The 24,504-nt window shown below is 34.1% G+C and overlaps 24 non-coding genes across 24 annotated transcripts; all 24 read right to left on the bottom strand.

Moving 5' to 3' along the window:
- Positions 1 to 1,178: 1,178 nt before the first annotated feature.
- trnal-caa lies at positions 1,179 to 1,290 on the bottom strand. Its single transcript has 2 exons — positions 1,253 to 1,290; positions 1,179 to 1,224 (listed from the first exon to the last, which is right to left on the bottom strand). It is a non-coding gene; the product is annotated as a tRNA-Leu (tRNA).
- Positions 1,291 to 2,087: 797 nt separating this feature from the next.
- trnal-caa lies at positions 2,088 to 2,199 on the bottom strand. Its single transcript has 2 exons — positions 2,162 to 2,199; positions 2,088 to 2,133 (listed from the first exon to the last, which is right to left on the bottom strand). It is a non-coding gene; the product is annotated as a tRNA-Leu (tRNA).
- Positions 2,200 to 3,007: 808 nt separating this feature from the next.
- On the bottom strand, positions 3,008 to 3,119 carry trnal-caa. Its single transcript has 2 exons — positions 3,082 to 3,119; positions 3,008 to 3,053 (listed from the first exon to the last, which is right to left on the bottom strand). It is a non-coding gene; the product is annotated as a tRNA-Leu (tRNA).
- Positions 3,120 to 4,380: 1,261 nt separating this feature from the next.
- trnal-caa lies at positions 4,381 to 4,492 on the bottom strand. Its single transcript has 2 exons — positions 4,455 to 4,492; positions 4,381 to 4,426 (listed from the first exon to the last, which is right to left on the bottom strand). It is a non-coding gene; the product is annotated as a tRNA-Leu (tRNA).
- A 348-nt stretch (positions 4,493 to 4,840) lies between these two features.
- trnal-caa lies at positions 4,841 to 4,952 on the bottom strand. The gene is made up of 2 exons: positions 4,915 to 4,952; positions 4,841 to 4,886 (listed from the first exon to the last, which is right to left on the bottom strand). It is a non-coding gene; the product is annotated as a tRNA-Leu (tRNA).
- Positions 4,953 to 5,300: 348 nt separating this feature from the next.
- Positions 5,301 to 5,412, bottom strand: trnal-caa. The gene is made up of 2 exons: positions 5,375 to 5,412; positions 5,301 to 5,346 (listed from the first exon to the last, which is right to left on the bottom strand). It is a non-coding gene; the product is annotated as a tRNA-Leu (tRNA).
- Positions 5,413 to 5,758: 346 nt separating this feature from the next.
- trnal-caa lies at positions 5,759 to 5,870 on the bottom strand. The gene is made up of 2 exons: positions 5,833 to 5,870; positions 5,759 to 5,804 (listed from the first exon to the last, which is right to left on the bottom strand). It is a non-coding gene; the product is annotated as a tRNA-Leu (tRNA).
- Positions 5,871 to 6,220: 350 nt separating this feature from the next.
- Positions 6,221 to 6,332, bottom strand: trnal-caa. Its single transcript has 2 exons — positions 6,295 to 6,332; positions 6,221 to 6,266 (listed from the first exon to the last, which is right to left on the bottom strand). It is a non-coding gene; the product is annotated as a tRNA-Leu (tRNA).
- Positions 6,333 to 6,680: 348 nt separating this feature from the next.
- trnal-caa lies at positions 6,681 to 6,792 on the bottom strand. Its single transcript has 2 exons — positions 6,755 to 6,792; positions 6,681 to 6,726 (listed from the first exon to the last, which is right to left on the bottom strand). It is a non-coding gene; the product is annotated as a tRNA-Leu (tRNA).
- Positions 6,793 to 7,137: 345 nt separating this feature from the next.
- Positions 7,138 to 7,249, bottom strand: trnal-caa. Its single transcript has 2 exons — positions 7,212 to 7,249; positions 7,138 to 7,183 (listed from the first exon to the last, which is right to left on the bottom strand). It is a non-coding gene; the product is annotated as a tRNA-Leu (tRNA).
- A 1,711-nt stretch (positions 7,250 to 8,960) lies between these two features.
- trnal-caa lies at positions 8,961 to 9,072 on the bottom strand. Its single transcript has 2 exons — positions 9,035 to 9,072; positions 8,961 to 9,006 (listed from the first exon to the last, which is right to left on the bottom strand). It is a non-coding gene; the product is annotated as a tRNA-Leu (tRNA).
- Positions 9,073 to 10,793: 1,721 nt separating this feature from the next.
- On the bottom strand, positions 10,794 to 10,905 carry trnal-caa. Its single transcript has 2 exons — positions 10,868 to 10,905; positions 10,794 to 10,839 (listed from the first exon to the last, which is right to left on the bottom strand). It is a non-coding gene; the product is annotated as a tRNA-Leu (tRNA).
- A 347-nt stretch (positions 10,906 to 11,252) lies between these two features.
- On the bottom strand, positions 11,253 to 11,364 carry trnal-caa. The gene is made up of 2 exons: positions 11,327 to 11,364; positions 11,253 to 11,298 (listed from the first exon to the last, which is right to left on the bottom strand). It is a non-coding gene; the product is annotated as a tRNA-Leu (tRNA).
- A 348-nt stretch (positions 11,365 to 11,712) lies between these two features.
- Positions 11,713 to 11,824, bottom strand: trnal-caa. Its single transcript has 2 exons — positions 11,787 to 11,824; positions 11,713 to 11,758 (listed from the first exon to the last, which is right to left on the bottom strand). It is a non-coding gene; the product is annotated as a tRNA-Leu (tRNA).
- An 807-nt stretch (positions 11,825 to 12,631) lies between these two features.
- On the bottom strand, positions 12,632 to 12,743 carry trnal-caa. Its single transcript has 2 exons — positions 12,706 to 12,743; positions 12,632 to 12,677 (listed from the first exon to the last, which is right to left on the bottom strand). It is a non-coding gene; the product is annotated as a tRNA-Leu (tRNA).
- Positions 12,744 to 13,092: 349 nt separating this feature from the next.
- On the bottom strand, positions 13,093 to 13,204 carry trnal-caa. The gene is made up of 2 exons: positions 13,167 to 13,204; positions 13,093 to 13,138 (listed from the first exon to the last, which is right to left on the bottom strand). It is a non-coding gene; the product is annotated as a tRNA-Leu (tRNA).
- Positions 13,205 to 15,372: 2,168 nt separating this feature from the next.
- Positions 15,373 to 15,484, bottom strand: trnal-caa. Its single transcript has 2 exons — positions 15,447 to 15,484; positions 15,373 to 15,418 (listed from the first exon to the last, which is right to left on the bottom strand). It is a non-coding gene; the product is annotated as a tRNA-Leu (tRNA).
- An 800-nt stretch (positions 15,485 to 16,284) lies between these two features.
- trnal-caa lies at positions 16,285 to 16,396 on the bottom strand. Its single transcript has 2 exons — positions 16,359 to 16,396; positions 16,285 to 16,330 (listed from the first exon to the last, which is right to left on the bottom strand). It is a non-coding gene; the product is annotated as a tRNA-Leu (tRNA).
- An 806-nt stretch (positions 16,397 to 17,202) lies between these two features.
- trnal-caa lies at positions 17,203 to 17,314 on the bottom strand. Its single transcript has 2 exons — positions 17,277 to 17,314; positions 17,203 to 17,248 (listed from the first exon to the last, which is right to left on the bottom strand). It is a non-coding gene; the product is annotated as a tRNA-Leu (tRNA).
- A 798-nt stretch (positions 17,315 to 18,112) lies between these two features.
- Positions 18,113 to 18,224, bottom strand: trnal-caa. Its single transcript has 2 exons — positions 18,187 to 18,224; positions 18,113 to 18,158 (listed from the first exon to the last, which is right to left on the bottom strand). It is a non-coding gene; the product is annotated as a tRNA-Leu (tRNA).
- A 346-nt stretch (positions 18,225 to 18,570) lies between these two features.
- trnal-caa lies at positions 18,571 to 18,682 on the bottom strand. The gene is made up of 2 exons: positions 18,645 to 18,682; positions 18,571 to 18,616 (listed from the first exon to the last, which is right to left on the bottom strand). It is a non-coding gene; the product is annotated as a tRNA-Leu (tRNA).
- Positions 18,683 to 19,467: 785 nt separating this feature from the next.
- Positions 19,468 to 19,579, bottom strand: trnal-caa. Its single transcript has 2 exons — positions 19,542 to 19,579; positions 19,468 to 19,513 (listed from the first exon to the last, which is right to left on the bottom strand). It is a non-coding gene; the product is annotated as a tRNA-Leu (tRNA).
- Positions 19,580 to 21,760: 2,181 nt separating this feature from the next.
- On the bottom strand, positions 21,761 to 21,872 carry trnal-caa. Its single transcript has 2 exons — positions 21,835 to 21,872; positions 21,761 to 21,806 (listed from the first exon to the last, which is right to left on the bottom strand). It is a non-coding gene; the product is annotated as a tRNA-Leu (tRNA).
- A 1,708-nt stretch (positions 21,873 to 23,580) lies between these two features.
- On the bottom strand, positions 23,581 to 23,696 carry trnal-caa. The gene is made up of 2 exons: positions 23,659 to 23,696; positions 23,581 to 23,626 (listed from the first exon to the last, which is right to left on the bottom strand). It is a non-coding gene; the product is annotated as a tRNA-Leu (tRNA).
- Between the last annotated feature and the right edge of the window lie 808 nt (positions 23,697 to 24,504).

The raw sequence follows: 24,504 nt of genomic DNA on the forward strand, positions 1-24,504 counted from the left end.
GCAGATCTTAAGATACAAAGAAAAATAAATAAAAAACTTTAAAAGCTAATGAAAGATATAGTAAAAAACTTTTTTTAATGGAATTTGAGTAACTTTTTGAATTCTAAACTAGGCATATGATGACATTTGTCGAACGATTATACGCATTTCATGTGTTGTCTGTTCTCAAACTATGGCATCTATCAAAGATTAATCACTGTTCATGTGTTTTCTTTTCAACATTTGGAGAATTTTTCGGTATTGACAAAGAGCTACTTTTTTAAGGAAAAAGCCGTGTCAGAAGAGGGATTTGAACCCTCGCCTCCAATCGGAGACCAGAATACCCCTGTAACTAGGAAGGATTCTCACCTTGAGTCTGGCGCCTTAGACCATCCTGACAATTAACAATTCTTAAAACTCATATTTTTTCATGATTCTGTAACATAACCTCTGATATGTCTGATGGAAACATGCAGATCTTAAGATACAAAGAAAAATCAACAAAAAACGTTAAAAGCTAATGAAAGATATAGTAAAAAACATTTTTTTATGGAACTTGCGTAACTTTTTTAATTCTAAACTAGGCATATGATGACATGTGTCGAACGATTATTCGCATTTCATGTGTTGTCTGTTCTCAAACTATGGCATCTATCAAACGATTAATCACTGTTCATGTGTTTTCTTTTCAACATTTGGAGAATTTTTCGGTATTGACAAAGAGCTACTTTTTTAAGGCAAAAGCTGTGTCAGAAGAGGGATTTGAACCCTCGCCTCCAATCGGAGACCAGAATAACCCTGTAACTAGGAAGGATTCTCACCTTGAGTCTGGCGCCTTAGACCATCCTGACAATTAAAAATTCTTAAAATTCATATTTTTTCATGATTCTGTAACATAACGTCTGATATGTCTGATGGAAACATGCAGATCTTAAGATACAAAGAAAAATAAACAAAAAACGTTAAAAGCTAATGAAAGATATAGTAAAAAACATTTTTTTTATGGAATTTGAGTAACTTTTTGAATTCTAAACTAGGCATATGATGACATGTGTCGAACGATTATTCGCATTTCATGTGTTGTCTGTTCTCAAACTATGACATATATCAAACGATTAATCACTGTTCATGAGTTTTCCTTTCACCATTTGGAGAATTTTTCAGTATTGACAAAGAGCTATTTTTTAATGCAAAAACTGTGTCAGAAGAGGGATTTGAACCCTCGCCTCCAATCGGAGACCAGAAAACCCATGTAACTAGGAAGGATTCTCACCTTGAGTCTGGCGCCTTAGACCACTCGGCCATCCTGACAATTAAAAATTCTTAAATTTCATATTTTTTCATGATTCTATAACATAACGTCTGATATGTCTGATGGAAACATGCAGATCTTAAGATACAAAGAAAAATAAATAAAAAACTTTAAAAGCTAATGAAAGATATAGTAAAAAACTTTTTTTAATGGAATTTGAGTAACTTTTTGAATTCTAAACTAGGCATATGATGACATGTGTCGAACGATTATTCGCATTTCATGTGTTGTCTGTTCTCAAACTATGACATATATCAAACGATTAATCACTGTTCATGTGTTTTCTTTTCAACATTTGGAGAATTTTTCGGTATTGACAAAGAGCTACTTTTTTAAGGAAAAAGCCGTGTCAGAAGAGGGATTTGAACCCTCGCATCCAATCGGAGACCAGAATAACCCTGTAACTAGGAAGGATTCTCACCTTGAGTCTGGCGCCATAGACCATCCTGACAATTAAAATTTTTAAAAATTCATATTTTTTCATGATTCTGTAACATAACGTCTGATATGTCTGATGGAAACATGCAGATCTTAAGATACAAAGAAAAATAAACAAAAAACGTTAAAAGCTAATGAAAGATATAGTAAAAACATTTTTTTAATGGAATTTGAGTAACTTTTTGAATTCTAAACTAGGCATATGATGACGTGTCGAACGATTATTCGCATTTCATGTGTTGTCTGTTCTCAAACTATGACATATATCAAACGATTAATCACTGTTCATGAGTTTTCCTTTCACCATTTGGAGAATTTTTCAGTATTGACAAAGAGCTATTTTTTAATGCAAAAACTGTGTCAGAAGAGGGATTTGAACCCTCGCCTCCAATCGGAGACCAGAAAACCCCTGTAACTAGGAAGGATTCTCACCTTGAGTCTGGCGCCTTAGACCACTCGGCCATCCTGACAATTAAAAATTCTTAAATTTCATATTTTTTCATGATTCTATAACATAACGTCTGATATGTCTGATGGAAACATGCAGATCTTAAGATACAAAGAAAAATAAATAAAAAACGTTAAAAGCTAATGAAAGATATAGTAAAAAACATTTTTTTATGGAATTTGAGTAACTTTTTGAATTCTAAACTAGGCATATGATGACATGTGTCGAACGATTTTTCGCATTTCATGTGTTGTCTGTTCTCAAACTATGACATATATCAAACGATTAATCACTGTTCATGTGTTTTCTTTTCACCATTTGGAGAATTTTTCGGTATTGACAAAGAGCTACTTTTTTAAGGCAAAAGCTGTGTCAGAAGAGGGATTTGATCCCTATCCTCCAATCGGAGACCCGAATACCCCTGTAACTAGGAAGGATTCTCAACTTGAGTCTGGCGCCTTAGACCACTCCGCCATCCTGACAATTACGAATCCCTAAAATTCATATTTTTTTATAATTCTGTAACATAACGTCTGATATGTCTGATGGAAACATGCAGATCTTAAAATACAAAGAAAAGTAAAAAACAAAAAATGTTAAAAGCTCATGAAAGATATAGTAAAAAACATTTTATGGAATTTGAGTAACTTTTTGAATTCTAAACTAGGCATATGATCACATGTGTCGAACGATTATTCGCATTACATGTGTTGTCTGTTCTCAAACTATAACATATATCAAACGATTAATCACTGTTCATGTGTTTTCCTTTCACCATTTGGAGAATTTTTCGGTATTGACAAAGAGCTACTTTTTTAAGGCAAAAGATGTGTCAGAAGAGGGAGTTGAACCCTTGCCTCCAATCGGAGACCAGAATACCCCTGTAACTAGGAAGGATTCTCACCTTGAGTCTGGCGCCTTAGACCACTCGGCCATCCTGACAACTTAACATGCTTAAAATTCATTTTTTTTCATGATTCTGTAACATAACATCTGATATGTCTGATGGAAACATGCAGATCTTAAGATACAAAGAAAAATAAAGAAAAACGTTCAAAGGTAATGAAAGATATAGTAAAAAACATTGTTTTATGGAATTTGAGTAACTTTTTGAATTCTAAACTAGGCATATGATGACATGTGTCGAACGATTATTCGCATTTCATGTGTTGTTTGTTCTCAAACTATGGCATCTATCAAACGATTTATCACTGTTCATGTGTTTTCTTTTCACCATTTGGAGAATTTTTCGGTATTGACAAAGAGCTACTTTTTAAAGGCAAAAACTGTGTCAGAAGAGGATTTGAACCCTAGCCTCCAATCTGAGACAAGAATACCCCTGTAACTAGGAAGGATTCTCACCTTGAGTCTGGCGCCTTAGACCACTCGGCCATCCTGACAATTACAAATCCTTCAAATTCATATTTTTTCATGATTCTGTAACATAACGTCTGATATGTCTGATGGAAACATGCAGATCTTCAGATACAAAGAAAAATAAATAAAAAACGTTAAAAGGTAGTGAAAGATATAGTAAAAAAACATTTTTTTATGGAATTTGAGTAACTTTTTGAATTCTAAACTAGGCATATGATGACATGTGTCGAATGATTATTCGCATTTCATGTCTTCTCTGTCCTCAAACTATGACATATATCAAACGATTAATCACTGTTCATGTGTTTTCTTTTCAACATTTGGAGAATTTTTCGGTATTGACAAAGAGCTACTTTTTTAAGGAAAAAGCCGTGTCAGAAGAGGGATTTGAACCCTCGCCTCCAATCGGAGACCAGAATACCCCTGTAACTAGGAAGGATTCTCACCTTGAGTCTGGCGCCTTAGACCATCCTGATCCTGACAATTAACAATTCTTAAAACTCATATTTTTTCATGATTCTGTAACATAACGTCTGATATGTCTGATGGAAACATGCAGATCTTAAGATACAAAGAAAAATAAACAAAAAACGTTAAAAGCTAATGAAAGATATAGTAAAAACATTTTTTATGGAATTTGCGTAACTTTTTTAATTCTAAACTAGGCATATGATGACGTGTCGAACGATTATTCGCATTTCATGTGTTGTCTGTTCTCAAACTATGACATATATCAAACGATTAATCACTGTTCATGAGTTTTCCTTTCACCATTTGGAGAATTTTTCAGTATTGACAAAGAGCTACTTTTTTAAGGAAAAAGCCGTGTCAGAAGAGGGATTTGAACCCTCGCCTCCAATCGGAGACCAGAATAACCCTGTAACTAGGAAGGATTCTCACCTTGAGTCTGGCGCCTTAGACCACTCGGCCATCCTGACAATTAAAAATTCTTAAATTTCATATTTTTTCATGATTCTGTAACATAACGTCTGATATGTCTGATGGAAACATGCAGATCTTAAGATACAAAGAAAAATCAACAAAAAACGTTAAAAGCTAATGAAAGATATAGTAAAAAACATTTTTTTATGGAATTTGAGTAACTTTTTGAATTCTAAACTAGGCATATGATGACATTTGTCGAACGATTATTCGCATTTCATGTGTTGTCTGTTCTCAAACTATGGCATCTATCAAACGATTAATCACTGTTCATGTGTATCCTTTTCACCATTTGGAGAATTTTTCGGTATTGACAAAGAGCTACATTTTTAAGGCAAAAGCTGTGTCAGAAGAGGGATTTGAACCCTCGCCTCCAATCGGAGACCAGAATACCCCTGTAACTAGGAAGGATTCTCACCTTGAGTCTGGCGCCTTAGACCACTCGGCCATCCTGACAATTTCAAATCCTTAAAATTCATATTTTTTCATGATTCTATAACATAACGTCTGATATGTCTGATGGAAACATGCAGATCTTAAGATACAAAGAAAAATAAACAAAAAACGTTAAAAGCTAATGAAAGATATAGTAAAAAACTTTTTTTTATGGAATTTGAGTAACTTTTTGAATTCTAAACGAGGCATATGATGACATGTGTCGAACGATTTTTCGCATTTCATGTGTTGTCTGTTCTCAAACTATGACATATATCAAACGATTAATCACTGTTCATGTGTTTTCCTTTCACCATTTGGAGAATTTTTCGGTATTGACAAAGAGCTACTTTTTTAAGGCAAAAGCTGTGTCAGAAGAGGGATTTGAACCCTCGCCTCCAATCGGAGACCAGAATACCCCTGTAACTAGGAAGGATTCTCACCTTGAGTCTGGCGCCTTAGACCACTCGACCATCCTGACAATTAAAAATTCTTAAAATTCATATTTTTTCATGATTCTGTAACATAACGTCTGATATGTCTGATGGAAACATGCAGATCTTAAGATACAAAGAAAAATCAAAAAAAACGTTAAAAGCTAATGAAAGATATAGTAAAAAACATTTTTTAATGGAATTTGAGTAACTTTTTGAATTCTAAACTAGGCATATGATGACATGTGTCGAACGATTATTCGCATTTCATGTGTTGTCTGTTCTCAAACTATGACATATATCAAACGATTAATCACTGTTCATGTGTTTTCCTTTCACCATTTGGAGAATTTTTCGGTATTGACAAAGAGCTACTTTTTAAGGCAAAAGATGTGTCAGAAGAGGGATTTGAACCCTCGCCTCCAATCGGAGACCAGAATACCCCTGTAACTAGGAAGGATTCTCACCTTGAGTCTGGCGCCTTAGACCACTCGGCCATCCTGACAATAAAAAATTCTTAAAATTCATATTTTTTCATGATTCTGTAACATAACATCTGATATGTCTGATGGAAACATGCAGATCTTAAGATACAAAGAAAAATAAACAAAAAACGTTAAAAGCTAATGAAAGATATAGTAAAAAACATTTTTTTTAATGGAATTTGAGTAACTTTTTGAATTCTAAACTAGGCATATGATGACATGTGTCGAACGATTATTCGCATTTCATGTGTTGTCTGTTCTCAAACTATGGCATCTATCAAACGATTAATCACTGTTCATGTGTTTTCTTTTCACCATTTGGAGAATTTTTCGGTATTGACAAAGAGCTACTTTTTTAAGGCAAAAGCAGTGTCAGAAGAGGGATTTAAACCCTCGCCTCCAATCGGAGACCAGAATACCCCTGTAACTAGGAAGGATTCTCACCTTGAGTCTGGCGCCTTAGACCACTCAGCCATCCTGACAATTAAAATCCTTAAAATTCATATTTTTTCATGATTCTATAACATAACGTCTGATATGTCTGATGGAAACATGCAGATCTTAAGATACAAAGAAAAATAAATAAAAAACTTTAAAAGCTAATGAAAGATATAGTAAAAAAACATTTTTTTATGGAATTTGAGTAACTTTTTGAACTCGAAACTAGGCATATGATGACATGTGTAGAACGATTATTCGCATTTCATGTGTTGTCTGTTCTCAAACTATGGCATCTATCAAACGATTAATCACTGTTCATGTGTTTTCTTTTCACCATTTGGAGAATTTTTCGGTATTGACAAAGAGCTACATTTTTAAGGCAAAAGCTTTGTCAGAAGAGGGATTTGAACCCTCGCCTCCAATCGGAGACCAGAATACCCCTGTAACTAGGAAGGATTCTCACCTTGAGTCTGGCGCCTTAGACCACTCGGCCATCCTGACAATTAAAAATTCTTAAATTTCATATTTTTTCATGATTCTGTAACATAACGTCTGATATGTCTGATGGAAACATGCAGATCTTAAGATACAAAGAAAAATCAACAAAAAACGTTAAAAGCTAATGAAAGATATAGTAAAAAACATTTTTTTATGGAATTTGAGTAACTTTTTGAATTCTAAACTAGGCATATGATGACATGTGTCGAACGATTATTCGCATTTCATGTGTTGTCTGTTCTCAAACTATGGCATCTATCAAACGATTAATCACTGTTCATGTGTTTTTTCACCATTTGGAGAATTTTTCGGTATTGACAAAGAGCTACATTTTTAAGGCAAAAGCTGTGTCAGAAGAGGGATTTGAACCCTCGCCTCCAATCGGAGACCAGAATACCACTGTTACTAGGAAGGATTCTCACCTTGGGTCTGGCGCCTTAGACCACTCGGCCATCCTGACCATTACAAATCCTTAAAATTCATATTTTTTCATGATTCTGTAACATAACGTCTGATATGTCTGATGGAAACATGCATATCTTAAGATACAAAGAAAAATCAACCAAAAAACGTTAAAAGCTAATGGAAGATATAGTAAAAAAACATTTTTTTATGGAATTTGAGTAACTTTTTGAATTCTAAACTAGGCATATGATGACATGTGTCGAATGATTATTCGCATTTCATGTCTTGTCTGTCCTCAAACTATGACATATATCAAACGATTAATCACTGTTCTTGAGTTTTCCTTTCACCATTTGGAGAATTCTTCGGTATTGACAAAGAGCTACTTTTTTAAGGCAAAAACTGTGCCAGAAGAGGAATTTGATCCCTAGCCTACAATCGGAGACCAGAATACCCATGTAACTAGGAAGAATTCTCACCTTGAGTCTGGCGCCTTAGACCACTCGGCCATCCTGATAATTACAAATACTTAAAATTCATATTTTTTCATAATTCTGTAACATAACGTCTGATATGTCTGATGGAAACATGCAGATCTTAAAATACAAATAAAAATAAAAAACAAAAAACGTTAAAAGCTCATGAAAGATATAGTAAAAAAATAAATTTAATGGAATTTGAGTAACTTTTTGAATTCTAAACTAGGCATATGATGACATGTGTCGAACGATTATTCGCATTACATGTGTTGTCTGTTCTCAAACTATGACATATATCAAACGATTAATCACTGTTCATGTGTTTTCCTTTCACCATTTGGAGAATTTTTCGGTATTGACAAAGAGCTACTTTTTTAAGGCAAAAGCTGTGTCAGAAGAGGGATTTGAAACCTTGCCTCCACTCGGAGACCAAAATACCCCTGTAACTAGGAAGGATTCTCACCTTGAGTCTGGCGCCTTAGACCACTCGGCCATGCTGACAACTAAAAATGGTTAAAATTCATTTTTTTTCATGATTCTGTAACATAACATCTGATATGTCTGATGGAAACATGCAGATCTTAAGATACAAAGAAAAATAAAGAAAAAACGTTAAAAGGTAATGAAAGATATAGTAAAAAACATTTTTTTATGGAATTTGAGTAACTTTTTGAATTCTAAACTAGGCATATGATGACATGTGTCGAACGATTATTCGCATTTCATGTGTTGTTTGTTCTCAAACTATGGCATCTATCAAACGATTTATCACTGTTCATATGTTTTCTTTTCACCATTTGGAGAATTTTTCGGTATTGACAAAGAGCTACTTTTTAAAGGCAAAAACTGTGCGAGAAGAGGAATTTGAACCCTAGCCTCCAATCTGAGACGAGAATACCCCTGTAACTAGGAAGGATTCTCACCTTGAGTCTGGCGCCTTAGACCACTCGGCCATCCTGACAATTACAAATCCTTAAAATTAATATTTTTTCATGATTCTGTAACATAACGTCTGATATGTCTGATGGAAACATGCAGATCTTAAGATACAAAGAAAAATAAACAAAAAACGTTAAAAGCTAATGAAAGATATAGTAAAAAACATTTTTTTATGGAATTTGAGTAACTTTTTGAATTCTAATTGAACGATTATTCGCATTTCATGTGTTGTCTGTTCTCAAACTATGACATATATCAAACGATTAATCACTGTTCATGTGTTGTCTTTACACCATTTGGAGAATTTTTCAGTATTGACAAAGAGCTACTTTTTTAAGGCAAAAGCCGTGTCAGAAGAGGGATTTGAACCCTCGCCTCCAATCGGAGACCAGAATACCCCTGTAACTAGGAAGGATTCTCACCTTGAGTCTGGCGCCTTAGACCACTCGGCCATCCTGACAATTACAAATCTTTAAAATTCATATTTTTTCATGATTCTATAACATAACGTCTGATATGTCTGATGGAAACATGCAGATCTAAAGATACAAAGAAAAATCAACAAAAAACGTTAAAAGCTAATGAAAGATATAGTAAAAAACATTTTTTTATGGAATTTGAGTAAGTTATTGAATTCCAAACTAGGCATATGATGACATGTATCGAACGATAATTTGCGTTTCATGTGTTGTCTATTCTCAAACTATGACATCTATCAAACGATTAATCACTGTTCATGTGTTGTCTTTACACCATTTGGATAATTTTTCGGTATTGACAAAGAGCTACTTTTTTAAGACAAAATCAGTGTCAGAAGAGGGATTAGAACCCTCGCCTCCAATCAGAGACCAGAATACCCCTGTAACTAGGAAGGATTCTCACCTTGAGTCTGGCGCCTTAGACCACTCGGCCATCCTGACAATTAAAAATTCTTAAATTTCATATTTTTTCATGATTCTGTAACATAACCTCTGATATGTCTGATGGAAACATGCAGATCGTAAGATACAAAGAAAAATCAACAAAAAACGTTAAAAGCTAATGAAAGATATAGTAAACAACTTTTTTTATGGAATTTGAGTAAGTTATTGAATTCCAAACTAGGCATATGATGACATGTATCGAATGATAATTTGCGTTTCATGTGTTGTCTATTCTCAAACTATGACATCTATCAAACGATTAATCACTGTTCATGTGTTGTCTTTACACCATTTGGATAATTTTTCGGTATTGACAAAGAGCTACTTTTTTAAGGCAAAATCAGTGTCAGAAGAGGGATTTGAACCCTCACCTCCAATCGGAGACCAGAATAACCCTGTAACTAGGAAGGATTCTCACCTTGAGTCTGGCGCCTTAGACCATCCTGACAATTAAAAATTCTTAAAATTCATATTTTTTCATGATTCTGTAACATAACCTCTGATATGTCTGATGGAAACATGCAGATCTTAAGATACAAAGAAAAATCAACAAAAAACGTTAAAAGCTAATGAAAGATATAGTAAAAAACATTTTTTATGGAATTTGAGTAACTTTTTGAATTCTAAACTAGGCATATGATGACATGTGTCGAACGATTATTCGCATTTCATGTGTTGTCTGTTCTCAAACTATGGCATCTATCAAACGATTAATCACTGTTCATGTGTTTTCTTTTCACCATTTGGAGAATTTTTCGGTATTGACAAAGAGCTACTTTTTTAAGGCAAAAGCCGTGTCAGAAGAGGGATTTGAACCCTCGCCTCCAATCGGAGACCAGAATAACCCTGTAACTAGGAAGGATTCTCACCTTGAGTTTGGCGCATTAGACCACTCGGCCATCCTGACAATTACGAAACCTTAAAATTCATATTTTTTCATAATTCTGTAACATAACGTCTGATATGTCTGATGGAAACATGCAGATCTTAAAATACAAATAAAAATAAAAAAACAAAAAACGTTAAAAGCTCATGAAAGAAATAGTAAAAAAATTTTTTTATGGAATTTGAGTAACTTTTTGAATTCTAAACTAGGCATATGATGACATGTGTCGAACGATTATTCGCATTACATGTGTTGTCTGTTCTCAAACTATGACATATATCAAACGATTAATCACTGTTCATGTGTTTTCCTTTCACCATTTGGAAAATTTTTCGGTATTGACAAAGAGCTTCATTTTTAAGGCAAAAGCTGTGTCAGAAGAGGGATTTGAACCCTCGCCTCCAATCGGAGACCAGAATACCCCTGTAACTAGGAAGGATTCTCACCTTGAGTCTGGCGCCTTAGACCACTCGGCCATCCTGACAATTACAAATCCTTAAAATTGATATTTTTTCATAATTCTGTAACATAACGTCTGATATGTCTGATGAAAACATGCAGATCTTAAGATACAAAGAAAAATCAACAAAAAACGTTAAAAGCTAATGAAAGATATAGTAAAAAACATTTTTTATGGAATTTGAGTAACTTTTTGAATTCTAAACTAGGCATATGATGACATGTGTCGAACGATTATTCGCATTTCATGTGTTGTCTGTTCTCAAACTATGACATCTATCAAACGATTAATCACTGTTCATGTGTTGTCTTTACACCATTTGGATAATTTTTCGGTATTGACAAAGAGCTACTTTTTTAAGGCAAAATCAGTGTCAGAAGAGGGATTTGAACCCTCGCCTCCAATCGGAGACCAGAATAACCCTGTAACTAGGAAGGATTCTCACCTTGAGTCTGGCGCCTTAGACCACTCGGCCATCCTGACAATTAAAAATTCTTAAAATTCATATTTTTTCATGATTCTGTAACATAACGTCTGATATGTCTGATGGAAACATGCAGATCTTAAGATACAAAGAAAAATAAACAAAAAACGTTAAAAGCTAATGAAAGATATAGTAAAAAACATTTTTTTATGGAATTTGAGTAACTTTTTTAATTCTAAACTAGGCATATGATGACATGTGTCGAACGATTATTCGCATTTCATGTGTTGTCTGTTCTCCATCTATGACATATATTAAACGATTAATCACTGTTCATGTGTTTTCTTTTCACCATTTGGAGAATTTTTCGGTATTGACAAAGAGCTACTTTTTTAAGGCAAAAGCCGTGTCAGAAGAGGGATTTGAACCCTCGCCTCCAATCAGAGACCAGAATACCCCTGTAACTAGGAAGGATTCTCACCTTGAGTCTGGCGCCTTAGACCACTCGGCCATCCTGACAATAAAAAATTCTTAAAATTCATATTTTTTCATGATTCTGTAACATAACATCTGATATGTCTGATGGAACCATGCAGATCTTAAGATACAAAGAAAAATCAACAAAAAACGTCAAAAGCTAATGAAAGATATAGTAAAAAACTTTTTTAATGGAATTTGAGTAACTTTTTGAATTCTAAACTAGGCATATGATGACATGTGTCGATCGATTATTCGCATTTCATGTGTTGTCTGTTCTCAAACTATTGCATCTATCAAACGATTAATCACTGTTCATGTGTTTTCTTTTCACCATTTGGAGAATTTTTCGGTATTGACAAAGAGCAACTTTTTTAAGGCAAAAGCAGTGTCAGAAGAGGGATTTAAACCCTCGCCTCCAATCGGAGACCAGAATACCCCTGTAACTAGGAAGGATTCTCACCTTGAGTCTGGCGCCTTAGACCACTCAGACATCCTGACAATTACAAATCCTTAAAATTCATATTTTTTCATGATTCTATAACATAACGTCTGATATGTCTGATGGAAACATGCAGATCTTAAGATACAAAGAAAAATAAACAAAAAACGTTAAAAGCTAATGAAAGATATAGTAAAAAACATTTTTTTATGGAATTTGAGTAACTTTTTGAACTCGAAACTAGGCATATGATGACATGTGTAGAACGATTATTCGCATTTCATGTGTTGTCTGTTCTCAAACTATGGCATCTATCAAACGATTAATCACTGTTCATGTGTTTTCTTTTCACCATTTGGAGAATTTTTCGGTATTGACAAAGAGCTACATTTTTAAGGCAAAAGCTTTGTCAGAAGAGGGATTTGAACCCTCGCCTCCAATCGGAGACCAGAATACCCCTGTAACTAGGAAGGATTCTCAACTTGAGTCTGGCGCCTTAGACCACTCGGCCATCCTGACAATTAAAACTTCTTAAATTTCATATTTTTTCATGATTCTGTAACATAACGTCTGATATGTCTGATGGAAATATGCAGATCTTAAGATACAAAGAAAAATCAACAAAAAACGTTAAAAGCAAATGAAAGATATAGTAAAAAAACATTTTTTTATGGAATTTGAGTAACTTTTTGAATTCTAAACTAGGCATATGATGACATTTGTCGAACGATTATTCGCATTTCATGTGTTGTCTGTTCTCAAACTATGGCATCTATCAAACGATTAATCACTGTTCATGTGTATCCTTTTCACCATTTGGAGAATTTTTCGGTATTGACAAAGAGCTACATTTTTAAGGCAAAAGCTTTGTCAGAAGAGGGATTTGAACCCTCGCCTCCAATCGGAGACCAGAATACCCCTGTAACTAGGAAGGATTCTCAACTTGAGTCTGGCGCCTTAGACCACTCGACCATCCTGACAATTAAAAATTCTTAAATTTCATATTTTTTCATGATTCTGTAACATAACGTCTGATATGTCTGATGGAAACATGCAGATCTTAAGATACAAAGAAAAATCAACAAAAAACGTTAAAAGCTAATGAAAGATATAGTAAAAAACATTTTTTTAATGGAATTTGAGTAACTTTTTGAGTTCTAAACTAGGCATATGATGACGTGTCGAACGATTATTCGCATTTCATGTGTTGTCTGTTCTCAAACTATGACATATATCAAACGATTAATCACTGTTCATGTGTATCCTTTTCACCAATTGGAGAATTTTTCGGTATTGACAAAGAGCTACATTTTTAAGGCAAAAGCTGTGTCAGAAGAGGAATTTGAACCCTCGCCTCCAATCGGAGACCAGAATACCACTGTTACTAGGAAGGATTCTCACCTTGGGTCTGGCGCCTTAGACCACTCGGCCATCCTGACCATTACAAATCCTTAAAATTCATATTTTTTCATGATTCTGTAACATAACGTCTGATATGTCTGATGGAAACATGCATATCTTAAGATACAAAGAAAAATCAACCAAAAAACGTTAAAAGCTAATGGAAGATATAGTAAAAAAACATTTTTTTATGGAATTTGAGTAACTTTTTGAATTCTAAACTAGGCATATGATGACATGTGTCGAATGATTATTCGCATTTCATGTCTTGTCTGTCCTCAAACTATGACATATATCAAACGATTAATCACTGTTCTTGAGTTTTCCTTTCACCATTTGGAGAATTCTTCGGTATTGACAAAGAGCTACTTTTTTAAGGCAAAAACTGTGCCAGAAGAGGAATTTGATCCCTAGCCTACAATCGGAGACCAGAATACCCCTGTAACTAGGAAGGATTCTCACCTTGAGTCTGGCGCCTTAGACCACTCGGCCATCCTGACAATTACAAATTCTTAAAATTCATATTTTTTCATAATTCTGTAACATAACGTCTGATATGTCTGATGGAAACATGCAGATCTTAAAATACAAATAAAAATAAAAAACAAAAAACGTTAAAAGCTCATGAAAGATATAGTAAAAAAATTTTTTTAATGGAATTTGAGTAACTTTTTGAATTCTAAACTAGGCATATGATGACATGTGTCGAACGATTATTCGCATTTCATGTGTTGTCTGTTCTCAAACTATGACATATATCAAACGATTAATCACTGTTCATGTGTTTTCCTTTCACCATTTGGAGAATTTTTCGGTATTGACAAAGAGCTACTTTTTAAGGCAAAAGCTGTGTCAGAAGAGGGATTTGAAACCTTGCCTCCACTCGGAGACCAAAATACCCCTGTAACTAGGAAGGATTCTCACCTTGAGTCTGGCGCCTTAGACCACTCGGCCATGCTGACAACTAAAAATGGTTAAAATTCATTTTTTTCATGATTCTGTAACATAACATCTGATATGTCTGATGGAAACATGCAGATCTTAAGATACAAAGAAAAATAAAGAAAAAACGTTAAAAGGTAATGAAAGATATAGTAAAAAACATTTTTTTATGGAATTTGAGTAACTTTTTGAATTCTAAACTAGGCATATGATGACATGTGTCGAACGATTATTCGCATTTCATGTGTTGTTTGTTCTCAAACTATGGCATCTATCAAACGATTTATCACTGTTCATGTGTTTTCTTTTCACCATTTGGAGAATTTTTCGGTATTGACAAAGAGCTACTTTTTAAAGGCAAAAACTGTGCGAGAAGAGGAATTTGAACCCTAGCCTCCAATCGGAGACCAGAATACCCCTGTAACTAGGAAGGATTCTCACCTTGAGTCTGGCGCCTTAGACCACTCGGCCATCCTGACAATTACAAATCCTTAAAATTAATATTTTTTCATGATTCTGTAACATAACGTCTGATATGTCTGATGGAAACATGCAGATCTTAAGATACAAAGAAAAATAAACAAAAAACGTTAAAAGCTAATGAAAGATATAGTAAAAAACATTTTTTTATGGAATTTGAGTAACTTTTTGAATTCTAATTGAACGATTATTCGCATTTCATGTGTTGTCTGTTCTCAAACTATGACATATATCAAACGATTAATCACTGTTCATGTGTTGTCTTTACACCATTTGGAGAATTTTTCAGTATTGACAAAGAGCTACTTTTTTAAGGCAAAAGCCGTGTCAGAAGAGGGATTTGAACCCTCGCCTCCAATCGGAGACCAGAATACCCCTGTAACTAGGAAGGATTCTCACCTTGAGTCTGGCGCCTTAGACCACTCGGCCATCCTGACAATTACAAATCTTTAAAATTCATATTTTTTCATGATTCTATAACATAACGTCTGATATGTCTGATGGAAACATGCAGATCTAAAGATACAAAGAAAAATCAACAAAAAACGTTAAAAGCTAATGAAAGATATAGTAAAAAACATTTTTTTATGGAATTTGAGTAAGTTATTGAATTCCAAACTAGGCATATGATGACATGTATCGAACGATAATTTGCGTTTCATGTGTTGTCTATTCTCAAACTATGACATCTATCAAACGATTAATCACTGTTCATGTGTTGTCTTTACACCATTTGGATAATTTTTCGGTATTGACAAAGAGCTACTTTTTTAAGACAAAATCAGTGTCAGAAGAGGGATTAGAACCCTCGCCTCCAATCAGAGACCAGAATACCCCTGTAACTAGGAAGGATTCTCACCTTGAGTCTGGCGCCTTAGACCATCCTGACAATTAAAAATTCTTAAAATTCATATTTTTTCATGATTCTGTAACATAACGTCTGATATGTCTGATGGAAACATGCAGATCTTAAGATACAAAGAAAAATAAACAAAAAACGTTAAAAGCTAATGAAAGATATAGTAAAAAACATTTTTTTATGGAATTTGCGTAACTTTTTACATTCTAAACTAGGCATATGATGACATGTGTCGAACGATTATTCGCATTTCATGTGTTGTCTGTTCTCAAACTATGACATATATCAAACGATTAATCACTGTTCATGTGTTTTCTTTTCACCATTTGGAGAATTTTTCGGTATTGACAAAGAGCTACTTTTTTAAGGCAAAAGCCGTGTCAGAAGAGGGATTTGAACCCTCGCCTCCAATCAGAGACCAGAATACCCCTGTAACTAGGAAGGATTCTCACCTTGAGTCTGGCGCCTTAGACCACTCGGCCATCCTGACAATAAAACATTCTTAAAATTCATATTTTTTCATGATTCTGTAACATAACATCTGATATGTCTGATGGAAACATGCAGATCTTAAGATACAAAGAAAAATCAACAAAAAACGTTAAAAGCTAATGAAAGATATAGTAAAAAACTTTTTTAATGGAATTTGAGTAACTTTTTGAATTCTAAACTAGGCATATGATGACATGTATCGAACGATAATTTGCGTTTCATGTGTTGTCTGTTCTCAAACTATGACATCTATCAAACGATTAATCACTGTTCATGTGTTGTCTTTTCACCATTTGGATAATTTTTCGGTATTGACAAAGAGCTACTTTTTTAAGACAAAATCAGTGTCAGAAGAGGGATTTGAACCCTCGCCTCCAATCGGAGACCAGAATACCCCTGTAACTAGGAAGGATTCTCACCTTGAGTCTGGCGCCTTAGACCATCCGGCCATCCTGACAATTAAAAATTCTTAAAATTCATATTTTTTCATGATTCTGTAACATAACGTCTGATATGTCTGATGGAAACATGCAGATCTTAAGATACAAAGAAAAATAAACAAAAAACGTTAAAAGCTAATGAAAGATATAGTAAAAAACATTTTTTTATGGAATTTGAGTAACTTTTTAATTCTAAACTAGGCATATGATGACATGTGTCGAACGATTATTCGCATTTCATGTGTTGTCTGTTCTCAAACTATGACATATATCAAACGATTAATCACTGTTCATGTGTTTTCTTTTCACCATTTGGAGAATTTTTCGGTATTGACAAAGAGCTACTTTTTTAAGGCAAAAGCTGTGTCAGAAGAGGGATTTGAACCCTCGCCTCCAATCGGAGACCAGAATACCCCTGTAACTAGGAAGGATTCTCACCTTGAGTCTGGCGCCTTAGACCACTCGGCCATCCTGACAATTAAAAATTCTTAAAATTCATATTTTTTCATGATTCTGTAACATAACATCTGATATGTCTGATGGAAACATGCAGATCTTAAGATACAAAGAAAAAAACAAAAAACGTTAAAAGCTAATGAAAGATATAGTAAAAAACTTTTTTAATGGAATTTGAGTAACTTTTTGAATTCTAAACTAGGCATATGATGACATGTATCGAACGATTATTCGCATTTCATGTGTTGTCTGTTCTCAAACTATGACATCTATCAAACGATTAATCACTGTTCATGTGTTGTCTTTACACCATTTGGATAATTTTTCGGTATTGACAAAGAGCTACTTTTTTAAGGCAAAAATCAGTGTCAGAAGAGGGATTTGAACCCTCGCCTCCAATCGGAGACCAGAATACCCCTGTAACTAGGAAGGATTCTCACCTTGAGTCTGGCGCCTTAGACCATCCTGACAATTAAAAATTCTTAAAATTCATATTTTTTCATGATTCTGTAACATAACGTCTGATATGTCTGATGGAAACATGCAGATCTTAAGATACAAAGAAAAATAAACAAAAAACGTTAAAAGCTAATGAAAGATATAGTAAAAAACATTTTTTTATGGAATTTGAGTAACTTTTTGAATTCTAAACTAGGCATATGATGACATGTGTCGAACGATTATTCGCATTTCATGTGTTGTCTGTTCTCAAACTATGACATATATCAAACGATTAATCACTGTTCATGTGTTTTCTTTTCACCATTTGGAGAATTTTTCGGTATTGACAAAGAGCTACATTTTTAAGGCAAAAGCTGTGTCAGAAGAGGGATTTGAACCCTCGCCTCCAATCGGAGACCAGAATACCCCTGTAACTAGGAAGGATTCTCACCTTGAGTCTGGCGCCTTAGACCACTCGGCCATCCTGACAATTAAAAATTCTTAAAATTCATATTTTTTCATGATTCTGTAACATAACGTCTGATATGTCTGATGGAAACATGCAGATCTTAAGATACAAAGAAAAATCAACAAAAAACGTTAAAAGCTAATGAAAGATATAGTAAAAAACTTTTTTAATGGAATTTGAGTAACTTTTTGAATTCTAAACTAGGCATATGATGACATGTGTCGAACGATTATTCGCATTTCATGTGTTGTCTGTTCTCAAACTATGGCATCTATCAAACGATTAATCACTGTTCATGTGTTTTCTTTTCACCATTTGGAGAATTTTTCGGTATTGACAAAGAGCTACTTTTTAAGGCAAAAGCTGTGTCAGAAGAGGGATTTGAACCCTCGCCTCCAATCGGAGACCAGAATACCCCTGTAACTAGGAAGGATTCTCACCTTGAGTCTGGCGCCTTAGACCACTCGGCCATCCTGACAATTACAAATCCTTAAAATTCATATTTTTTCATGATTCTATAACATAACGTCTGATATGTCTGATGGAAACATGCAGATCTTAAGATACAAAGAAAAATAAACAAAAAACGTTAAAAGCTAATGAAAGATATAGTAAAAAACATTTTTTTATGGAATTTGAGTAACTTTTTGAATTCTAAACTAGGCATATGATGACATGTGTCGAACGATTATTCGCATTTCATGTGTTGTTTGTTCTCAAACTATGGCATCTATCAAACGATTTATCACTGTTCATATGTTTTCTTTTCACCATTTGGAGAATTTTTCGGTATTGACAAAGAGCTACTTTTTAAAGGCAAAAACTGTGCGAGAAGAGGAATTTGAACCCTAGCCTCCAATCTGAGACGAGAATACCCCTGTAACTAGGAAGGATTCTCACCTTGAGTCTGGCGCCTTAGACCACTCGGCCATCCTGACAATTACAAATCCTTAAAATTAATATTTTTTCATGATTCTGTAACATAACGTCTGATATGTCTGATGGAAACATGCAGATCTTAAGATACAAAGAAAAATAAACAAAAAACGTTAAAAGCTAATGAAAGATATAGTAAAAAACATTTTTTTATGGAATTTGAGTAACTTTTTGAATTCTAATTGAACGATTATTCGCATTTCATGTGTTGTCTGTTCTCAAACTATGACATATATCAAACGATTAATCACTGTTCATGTGTTGTCTTTACACCATTTGGAGAATTTTTCAGTATTGACAAAGAGCTACTTTTTAAGGCAAAAGCCGTGTCAGAAGAGGGATTTGAACCCTCGCCTCCAATCGGAGACCAGAATACCCCTGTAACTAGGAAGGATTCTCACCTTGAGTCTGGCGCCTTAGACCACTCGGCCATCCTGACAATTACAAATCTTTAAAATTCATATTTTTTCATGATTCTATAACATAACGTCTGATATGTCTGATGGAAACATGCAGATCTAAAGATACAAAGAAAAATCAACAAAAAACGTTAAAAGCTAATGAAAGATATAGTAAAAAACATTTTTTTATGGAATTTGAGTAAGTTATTGAATTCCAAACTAGGCATATGATGACATGTATCGAACGATAATTTGCGTTTCATGTGTTGTCTATTCTCAAACTATGACATCTATCAAACGATTAATCACTGTTCATGTGTTGTCTTTACACCATTTGGATAATTTTTCGGTATTGACAAAGAGCTACTTTTTTAAGACAAAATCAGTGTCAGAAGAGGGATTAGAACCCTCACCTCCAATCAGAGACCAGAATACCCCTGTAACTAGGAAGGATTCTCACCTTGAGTCTGGCGCCTTAGACCACTCGGCCATCCTGACAATTAAAAATTCTTAAATTTCATATTTTTTCATGATTCTGTAACATAACCTCTGATATGTCTGATGGAAACATGCAGATCTTAAGATACAAAGAAAAATCAACAAAAAACGTTAAAAGCTAATGAAAGATATAGTAAAAACATTTTTTAATGGAATTTGAGTAAGTTATTGAATTCTAAACTAGGCATATGATGACAAGTATCGAACGATAATTTGCGTTTCATGTGTTGTCTGTTCTCAAACTATGACATCTATCAAACGATTAATCACTGTTCATGTGTTGTCTTTCACCATTTGGATAATTTTTCGGTATTGACAAAGAGCTACTTTTTAAGGCAAAATCAGTGTCAGAAGAGGGATTTGAACCCTCGCCTCCAATCGGAGACCAGAATAACCCTGTAACTAGGAAGGATTCTCACCTTGAGTCTGGCGCCTTAGACCATCCTGACAATTAACAATTCTTAAAATTCATATTTTTTCATGATTCTGTAACATAACGTCTGATATGTCTGATGGAAACATGCAGATCTTAAGATACAAAGAAAAATAAACAAAAAACGTTAAAAGCTAATGAAAGATATAGTAAAAACATTTTTTATGGAATTTGATTAACTTTTTGAATTCTAAACTAGGCATATGATGACATGTGTTGAACGATTTTTCGCATTTCATGTGTTGTCTGTTCTCAAACTGTGACATATATCAAACAATTAATCACTGTTCATGTGTTTTCCTTTCACCATTTGGACAATTTTTCGGTATTGACAAAGAGCTACTTTTTTAAGGCAAAAACTGTGCCAGAAGAGGAAATTTGAACCCTAGCCTACAATCGGAGACCAGAATACCCCTGTAACTAGGAAGGATTCTCACCTTGAGTCTGGCACCTTAGACCACTCGGCCATCCTGACCATTACAAAACCTTAAAATTCATATTTTTTCATGATTCTGTAACATAACGTCTGATATATCTGATGGAAACATGCAGATCTTCAGATACAAAGAAAAATAAATAAAAAACGTTAAACGGTAGTGAAAGATATAGTAAAAAAACATTTTTTTATGGAATTTGAGTAACTTTTTGAATTCTAAACTAGGCATATGATGACATGTGTCAAATGATTATTCGCATTTCATGTCTTGTCTGTCCTCAAACTATGACATATATCAAACGATTAATCACTGTTCTTGAGTTTTCCTTTCACCATTTGGAGAATTATTCGGTATTGACAAAGAGCTACTTTTTTAAGGCAAAAACTGTGCCAGAAGAGGAATTTGATCCCTAGCCTCCAATCGGAGACCAGAATACCCATGTAACTAGGAAGGATTCTCAACTTGAGTTTGGCGCATTAGACCACTCGGCCATCCTGACAATTACGAAACCTTAAAATTCATATTTTTTCATAATTCTGTAACATAACGTCTGATATGTCTGATGGAAACATGCAGATCTTAAAATACAAATAAAAATAAAAAACAAAAAACGTTAAAAGCTCATGAAAGAAATAGTAAAAAAAAATTTTTTTATGGAATTTGAGTAACTTTTTGAATTCTAAACTAGGCATATGATGACATGTGTCGAACGATTATTCGCATTACATGTGTTGTCTGTTCTCAAACTATGACATATATCAAACGATTAATCACTGTTCATGTGTTTTCCTTTCACCATTTGGAGAATTTTTCGGTATTGACAAAGAGCTTCATTTTTCAGGCAAAAGTTATGTCAGAAGAGGGATTTGAACCCTCGCCTCCAATCGGAGACCAGAATACCCCTGTAACTAGGAAGGATTCTCACCTTGAGTCTGGCGCCTTAGACCACTCGGCCATCCTGACAATTACAAATCCTTAAAATTGATATTTTTTCATAATTCTGTAACATAACGTCTGATATGTCTGATGAAAACATGCAGATCTTAAGATACAAAGAAAAATCAACAAAAAACGTTAAAAGCTAATGAAAGATATAGTAAAAAACATTTTTGTATGGAATTTGAGTAACTTTTTGAATTCTAAACTAGGCATATGATGGCATGTGTCGAACGATTATTCGCATTACGTGTGTTGTCTGTTCTCAAACTATAACATATATCAAACGATTAATCACTGTTCATGTGTTTTCCTTTCACCATTTGGAGAATTTTTCGGTATTGACAAACAGCTACTTTTTTAAGGCAAAAGATGTGTCAGAAGAGGGAGTTGAAACCTTGCCTCCAATCGGAGACCAGAATACCCATGTAACTAGGAAGAATTCTCACCTTGAGTCTGGCGCCTTAGACCACTCGGCCATCCTGATAATTACAAATACTTAAAATTCATATTTTTTCATAATTCTGTAACATAACGTCTGATATGTCTGATGGAAACATGCAGATCTTAAAATACAAATAAAAATAAAAAACAAAAAACGTTAAAAGCTCATGAAAGATATAGTAAAAAAATAAATTTAATGGAATTTGAGTAACTTTTTGAATTCTAAACTAGGCATATGATGACATGTGTCGAACGATTATTCGCATTACATGTGTTGTCTGTTCTCAAACTATGACATATATCAAACGATTAATCACTGTTCATGTGTTTTCCTTTCACCATTTGGAGAATTTTTCGGTATTGACAAAGAGCTACTTTTTTAAGGCAAAAGCTGTGTCAGAAGAGGGATTTGAAACCTTGCCTCCACTCGGAGACCAAAATACCCCTGTAACTAGGAAGGATTCTCACCTTGAGTCTGGCGCCTTAGACCACTCGGCCATGCTGACAACTAAAAATGGTTAAAATTCATTTTTTTTCATGATTCTGTAACATAACATCTGATATGTCTGATGGAAACATGCAGATCTTAAGATACAAAGAAAAATAAAGAAAAAACGTTAAAAGGTAATGAAAGATATAGTAAAAAACATTTTTTTATGGAATTTGAGTAACTTTTTGAATTCTAAACTAGGCATATGATGACATGTGTCGAACGATTATTCGCATTTCATGTGTTGTTTGTTCTCAAACTATGGCATCTATCAAACGATTTATCACTGTTCATATGTTTTCTTTTCACCATTTGGAGAATTTTTCGGTATTGACAAAGAGCTACTTTTTAAAGGCAAAAACTGTGCGAGAAGAGGAATTTGAACCCTAGCCTCCAATCTGAGACGAGAATACCCCTGTAACTAGGAAGGATTCTCATCTTGAGTCTGGCGCCTTAGACCACTCGGCCATCCTGACAATTACAAATCCTTAAAATTAATATTTTTTCATGATTCTGTAACATAACGTCTGATATGTCTGATGGAAACATGCAGATCTTAAGATACAAAGAAAAATAAACAAAAAACGTTAAAAGCTAATGAAAGATATAGTAAAAAACATTTTTTTATGGAATTTGAGTAACTTTTTGAATTCTAATTGAACGATTATTCGCATTTCATGTGTTGTCTGTTCTCAAACTATGACATATATCAAACGATTAATCACTGTTCATGTGTTGTCTTTACACCATTTGGAGAATTTTTCAGTATTGACAAAGAGCTACTTTTTAAGGCAAAAGCCGTGTCAGAAGAGGGATTTGAACCCTCGCCTCCAATCGGAGACCAGAATACCCCTGTATGTAACTAGGAAGGATTCTCACCTTGAGTCTGGCGCCTTAGACCACTCGGCCATCCTGACAATTACAAATCTTTAAAATTCATATTTTTTCATGATTCTATAACATAACGTCTGATATGTCTGATGGAAACATGCAGATCTAAAGATACAAAGAAAAATCAACAAAAACTTAAAAGCTAATGAAAGATATAGTAAAAAACATTTTTTTATGGAATTTGAGTAAGTTATTGAATTCCAAACTAGGCATATGATGACATGTATCGAACGATAATTTGCGTTTCATGTGTTGTCTATTCTCAAACTATGACATCTATCAAACGATTAATCACTGTTCATGTGTTGTCTTTACACCATTTGGAGAATTTTTCGGTATTGACAAAGAGCTACTTTTTTAAGACAAAATCAGTGTCAGAAGAGGGATTAGAACCCTCGCCTCCAATCAGAGACCAGAATACCCCTGTAACTAGGAAGGATTCTCACCTTGAGTCTGGCGCCTTAGACCACTCGGCCATCCTGACAATTAAAAATTCTTAAATTTCATATTTTTTCATGATTCTGTAACATAACCTCTGATATGTCTGATGGAAACATGCAGATCGTAAGATACAAAGAAAAATCAACAAAAACGTTAAAAGCTAATGAAAGATATAGTAAAAACATTTTTTTATGGAATTTGAGTAAGTTATTGAATTCCAAACTAGGCATATGATGACATGTATCGAACGATAATTTGCGTTTCATGTGTTGTCTATTCTCAAACTATGACATCTATCAAACGATTAATCACTGTTCATGTGTTGTCTTTACACCATTTGGATAATTTTTCGGTATTGACAAAGAGCTACTTTTTTAAGGCAAAATCAGTGTC

Source organism: Oncorhynchus gorbuscha, unplaced genomic scaffold (assembly GCF_021184085.1).
Source record: "Oncorhynchus gorbuscha isolate QuinsamMale2020 ecotype Even-year unplaced genomic scaffold, OgorEven_v1.0 Un_scaffold_1311, whole genome shotgun sequence".
NCBI lineage: Eukaryota > Metazoa > Chordata > Actinopteri > Salmoniformes > Salmonidae > Oncorhynchus > Oncorhynchus gorbuscha.